This window comes from Bos grunniens, chromosome 10 (genome assembly GCF_055505025.1).
Source record: "Bos grunniens cultivar Pamir isolate PY7600 chromosome 10, Bosgru_T2T1.0, whole genome shotgun sequence".
In the NCBI taxonomy this organism is placed as follows: domain Eukaryota; kingdom Metazoa; phylum Chordata; class Mammalia; order Artiodactyla; family Bovidae; genus Bos; species Bos grunniens.
The window spans coordinates 80,286,128-80,292,406 of record NC_141174.1 but is presented as its reverse complement, the minus strand read 5'-3'; the positions used below and the strand labels follow the sequence as shown (position 1 = coordinate 80,292,406).

Below are 6,279 nucleotides of genomic sequence, written 5' to 3'. Positions count from 1 at the left end.
CAACTCTTTTCCAAGGAACAAGCAAAGAATGATTTCACTTAACTGTTAAAACTCTGTAATATTATTGTAGGGAGGGGGTCCCATCCAGAGCCTGAGAGTGGGCTCTTGTCCAACCGTCTTTCTATGTAAGGACTGGAATTCAGGGACCCTTTAGGGGAGAAACAGGTAGGTCCAATAACAGATATTAGAACTGATGTCAATACAGAAAATGGACGCTTACATAATTAACTGGAAAAAAAAAATATGAGCACATGTAGCCACATATCTCCATGGGTTGGTGGACCAGTTGATATATTGGTTACAAATGCATAGATGGCTGATTGGCTGAATGAATGAATGAATGAATATTTCATACCAAGGGAATTTGGATTAGTTGGTTTGTGGTGTGAACAAAGCTAGATACTATATACACCTTATGTCTGTAATTAACTTTCTAGTACTGAAGGCCTTAAACCCTTTACATGAGCAATGTGAAGTTTCTGAGATTTCTAAAATAGTGTGACTTGTAAGTACCTAATGGAATGTTAGAGAAAGCTAAAGGATAAGCACTGCAGGAAGTGAGTTGGGCACTAACATAGAAGTCTGCAGTGTGGTGTAATAATAAAATGGGAAGGAACATTAATTTACCATTTATAATCCCTATTGCTCTATAAAAAGGGAATATCCTAAGAATGTTGTTTGTTGAGCAGCATGTGGGAATTAAAGCCTGGAGACGCTGGGAAAGGACTAAATTCCTTTTTTAAGAAAGATGCTGGTGGCATCATAAAGGGACAGGTAGGGAGGCACCCAGAGGCTGAGAATGCTGGAACCAGTGGGCAGAGGGATGGGAAGTATTGTTCCTAAAGAGTACATTTTTATCTTCGTACATTTTTGAACTTTATATAAATGGCATCAAATTGTGTATATTCTTTTCTGACTGCAATATTATGTTCCTGACAGTCATCCATTTTAAAATGTGTGACTATCATTCATTCATTTCGTGGCTGTATACTATCCTATTATATAACATTGCTTTATCCTTTACTTTGTGGAGAGACATTTGAATTGTTTCCAGTTTCTTCCCCCAGTTTCTAGAAGTGTGCTGTGAGTGTTTTTGGACAACTCTCTTGGACACACATGTAAGAATTTCTCCAGGGTACCTGCTGGGTTTGGTGGTTTTAGTAGGTTATGGGTTATGCAGATCTTCAGCTTCTTTAGATAATATGAAATTGTATCAATTTATTTATTTTTGAAGTTTTAAAAACTTTTATATGCAAAGCGCTGGTATTGTTTCTGCATAAGGTAGCTGTGCTGGATGATCCATTTAAAGAAGTTCAGTTAGTCCAACTTAATGAAGCCGATGTCTTTCGTGTACTGGCGGAAACTCTAGGGACACATATTGAGGCCTGTTTCTGGATCAGACCACGCCGGTTTGAGCAGACCTGGCAAGAGTGAGAACCCTGGCCGAATTGTCTCAGATGGCTCCAGTAGAGCTGCTGGTGATCCATGTTATTCTCTTGGCTTCAACAAGGCTGAAATTGTACCAATTTATAATCTCACCAGCAATTTATGAGAGGTGACATCTTAATAATGTTTTACAATTCATGAGTGTATTTCTCCTTTTATTATTAAAGCCTTTAATTTTTTCTCAGTGGTTTTATTGTTTTCAGGCTTGCATATTCAAGTCTTAAAAATCTTTTGTTAATTTACCCCTTCAAGTATTTCATATGTTTTGGTGTTGTTGTAAATTTTTTTTTAATTCAACTTCTAATTGTTTATTGCTAGCATATAAGGTAGTATCATAGGCTTCTCTATAAGGGCTTCCCAGGTAGCTCAGTGGTAAAGAATCCGCCTGCAATGCAGGAGACGTGGGTTAGATTCCTGACTGGCAAAGATTCAGTGGGGTCCTGAGAGTCACATAGGACTTAGTGACTAAACCACCATGACCATATGATTCCCCACAAAAATCTGGTATTCTACAACCTTACTACATTTATTCATTAATTCTAGGAACATTTTGGGGTAGATTCCTTAGGATTTTCTACATAGATGATTATGTCATTTGCAAACAAAGGCCATTTTACTTTCTCTCAACCCTCCCTCCCTCGTGTGTTTTTTTTTCCTTTTTATTGAGGTATAATTGACAATATTGCAAGGTATTTAAAGTGTACAGAGGTGATGATTTGATAGATGTGTATACTGTTAAAGGATCCCCCCCCCAGAGTTAATTAACATATTCATCACCTTATATATTTCCCTTTTTATTGGATGAAAACATGTAAGTTCTACACTCTTCAGTCAGTTCAGTTCAGTTCAGTCGCTCAGTCGTGTCCGACTCTTTGCGACCCCATGAATCGCAGCACGCCAGGCCTCCCTGTCCATCACCAACTCCCGGAGTTCACTCAGATTCATGTCCATCGAGTCAGTGATGCCATCCAGCCATCTCATCCTCTGTCGTCCCCTTCTCCTCTTGCCCCCAATCCCTCCCAGCATCAGAGTCTTTTCCAATGAGTCAACTCTTCGCATGAGGTGGCCAAAGTAATGGAGTTCTACACTCTTAGCAACTTTCAATTACACAGTATAGTGTTATCAATTATATTCACCCCATTATATTAGATCCTCATACTTTATTCATCTTATAATTGAAAGTTTGTAGACTTTTAGCATGGAGAAGGCAATGGCACCCCACTCCAGTATTCTTGCCTGGAAAATCCCATGGACAGAGGAGCCTGGTGGGCTGCAGTCCATGGGGTCGCTGAGGGTCAGACACGACTGAGCGACTTCACTTTCACTTTTCACTTTCATGCATTGGAGAAGGAAATGGCAACCCACTCCAGTGTTCTTGCCTGGAGAATCCCAGGGACAGGAGAGCCTGGTGGGCTGCCGTCTATGGGGTCACACAGAGTCCGACATGACTGAAGTAACTTAGCAGCAGCAGCAGCCTTTTAGCAACCTCTCCCTATTTTCTCCACCTCAGCCCCTGGCAACCACTTTTCTACTATCTGTTTTTATTAGTTCAACCTTTTTTTTTTTTTTTTAAGATTCCACATGTAAGTGATACAATGTAGTGTTTGTCTTTGTCTGGCTTATTTTACTTGACATAATGGCCTCCAGGTTCATCCATGTTGTCAAAAATGTCAGGATAAAGGCTGAATAATAGCCCGTTGTTTATATATGCCACATTTCCTTTATTCATTCATCTGTTAGTGGACATGTAGGTTGTCTCCATACCTTGGCTGTTGTGAGTATGCTACAGTGAACGTGGGAGTGCAGATACTTTTGAAACAACGATTTTTGTTTCCTTTGGTTCTGTATCTGGAAGTGGGATTGCAGAATCTTATGCTAGTTCTATTTCTTGAGGAATCACTGTGCTGTTTTCTGTGTGATAGTACTGGTTTACATTCCCACCAACAGTACACAAGAGTTCTCTTTTCTCTGCATCTTTGAGAGCATTTGTTATCTCTTTTCTTTATAGTGAGAGGCATCCTAATAGGTGTGAAGTGATACCACATTGTCTTTTGATTTGCATTTCCTTGATAATTAATCACGTGAATCACCTTTTCAGGTGCCTGTTGGCCATTTGTGTGTCTTCTTTGGAAAAATGTCTATTCAGGCCCTTTGCCCATTTAAATTGGATTGTTTATCTTTTTTGCTATTGATTTATGACTTCTTTGTATATTTTGAATATTAACCCCTTATCAGGCATGTGGAATCTTTAGTTGTGACATGTGAACCAGGGTTTGAACCTGGGTCCCCTCCACTGGAAGCACGTTTTAGCCCCTGGACCACCAGGGAAGTTCCCGTTTTGGTAGTTTGTCTTTTCAGAAATTTATACATTTTATCTAAGTTGTTAAAAACATTACCATAAGTTGTTCATAATGTTCCATTATTACTTTTTAATGCCTAAGGAATCCATAGTGGTGTCTACTCACTTGTTCCCCTTATTGGTAATTTGTGTCTTCTGTCCTTTTCCCCCAACACCCTCTCAACCCCAAGTCCAGATGAGCAACTGTTCTTCCACAAGTTCCTGTAAGTATCTCAGAATTGAGATTTGCTTGGCTTCACTGGTCTGATTTTAGTGATATGGCCATTCCTGAGCCAATAGCCATGGTCATGCTCTAACTGGTTGGGGATGATGTCATGCCATGTCAGTTACATGAACTGAGAGGGGAGAGGGGCTTTATTAAGGTCAGGGACCTACTACTTTAAGAATGGGAAATAGATTTCAGGCAGATAGTTCAGTCCAGTTCAGTTCAGTTGCTCAGTTGTGTCCGACTCTTTGCGACCCCATGAACCACAGTACGCCAGGCCTCCCTGTCCATCACCAACTCCCGGAGCCTACTCAAACTCATGTTCCTTGAGTCGGTGATGCCATCCAACCATCTCATCCTCTGTTGGCCCCTTCTCCTCCCGCCTTCAATCTTTACCAGCATCAGGGTCTTTTCCAGTGAGTCAGTTCTTCAAATCAGGTGGCCAAAGTACTGGAGTTTCAGCTTCAGCATCAGTCCTTCCAGTGAATACTCAGTATTGATTTCCTTTAGGATGGACTGGTTGGATCTCCTTGCAGTCCAAGGGACTCTCAAGAGTCTTCTCCAACACCACAGTTCAAAAGCATCAGTTCTTCTGCGCTCAGCTTTCTTTATAGTCCAACTCTCACATCCATACATGACTACTGTTTTTTTTCCTTTAACATAAAGAAGTCTAAAAATTTATATAGCCAAGTTTATAAATTTATGTTTATAGTTCTATTGAAAAAACTCTCTACACATCTTTTTTAAAAAATATATATATATTTATTTGGTGTGCTGGGTCTTAGCTGTGGCACTTGGGATCTTTCATCTTTGTTGCCACTTGAAGGATCTTTAGTTGCGGTATGCAAGCTCTCTTTTTTTAAGTTTTTGGCTGTGCTGGGTCTTTGTTGCTGTGTGCAGGCTTTCTCTGGTTTAGGTGAGCAGAGGCTACTCTCTTTGTTGCTGTGCCCAGGCTTTTCACTGTGGTGTCTTCTCTTATTGCTAAGCACAGGCTGTAGGGCGTTGGGCTCAACAGTTGTGGTGTGCAGGGTCTAGTTGCCCAATGGCATGTGGGATTTTACCAGACCAGGGGTCAAACCCATGTTCCCTGCATTGGCAGACAGTATCTTAACCACTGGCCCACCAGGGAAGTCCCCTATGCATCTTTAATGAGATAATTTTTATCCAAACTTGCTTTTTCGTGGTTTATATCTATTTACTTAATTATCCTGAATTTATTTCTGTTTAAGATATGAGATTCGGAAGAGGCAATGGCACCCCACTCCAGTACTCCTGCCTGGAAAATCCCATGGATGGAGGAGCCTGGAAGGCTGCAGTCCATGGAGTTGCTGAGGGTCGGACACAACTGAGCGACTTCACTTTGACTTTTCACTTTCATGCATTGGAGAAGGAAATGGCAACCCACTCCAGTGTTCTTGCCTGGAGAATCCCAGGGACGGGGGAGCCTGGTGGGCTGCCGTCTGTGGGGTCACACAGAGTCGGACACGACTGAAGTGACTTAGCAGTAGCAGCAAGATATGAGATGAGGATCTAACAACTTTTTCTGCAAGGTTCTAGGTAATCCCTTCATTTATCTTCATTTATGCAGCTTATTCCTTCAGTAAAATATAGTACCCGACACTTAACATAGCACTTTATCAGGCCCTGAGCTAAGCATTCTGACATACATTAATAATATTTATAAGGATTCTATGAGGTAGATATATTATTATCTCCATATATATGTATGTTGTTGTTCAGTTGCCAAATTGTGTCTGACTCTTCATTACCCCATGATTGCAGCATGCCAGGCCTCACTCACTATCCCCCACCATCTCCCGGAGCTTGCCCAAGTTCATGTCCATTGGACTGGTAATGCCATTCAACCATCTCATCTTCTGTTGCCCTCTTCTCCTTCTGCCTTCAATATATATGATGCAAGAAGTATTGCTTATTTAAGCTCAAATGGCTAATAGGTGGGAATCTAAACCTAGGTGGTGGACTTCTAGTAGCTGTTCTCAGCCTCTCTTGCTGTATTACCTCCCCAAGTCCTTGATGTTCACAGCATGCCTTTGCAGCTAGAAATTGTCTGCTGTACCCATGCATATTTTTATTCCCACCAGTTAGCTTGTACCAAGAATCAGTTGTTTCCAAACCTTGATTTGATAATTGGACTTGTTACTATAATGACATTTTTAACTAAATAAAGATAAACCAATGAAATATGAGTATAAAAACAAAGCTATTTCTGCTTTGAGTCTTTGTGAGAGATTCCATAAAGTCAGATAAT

The 6,279-nt window shown here is 40.8% G+C and overlaps 1 pseudogene; it reads right to left on the bottom strand.

Annotated features, from left to right (window-relative positions):
* Nucleotides 1-1,317: 1,317 nt before the first annotated feature.
* Nucleotides 1,318-1,496, bottom strand: LOC147365103 (small ribosomal subunit protein uS14 pseudogene; annotated as a pseudogene).
* Nucleotides 1,497-6,279: the final 4,783 nt, after the last annotated feature.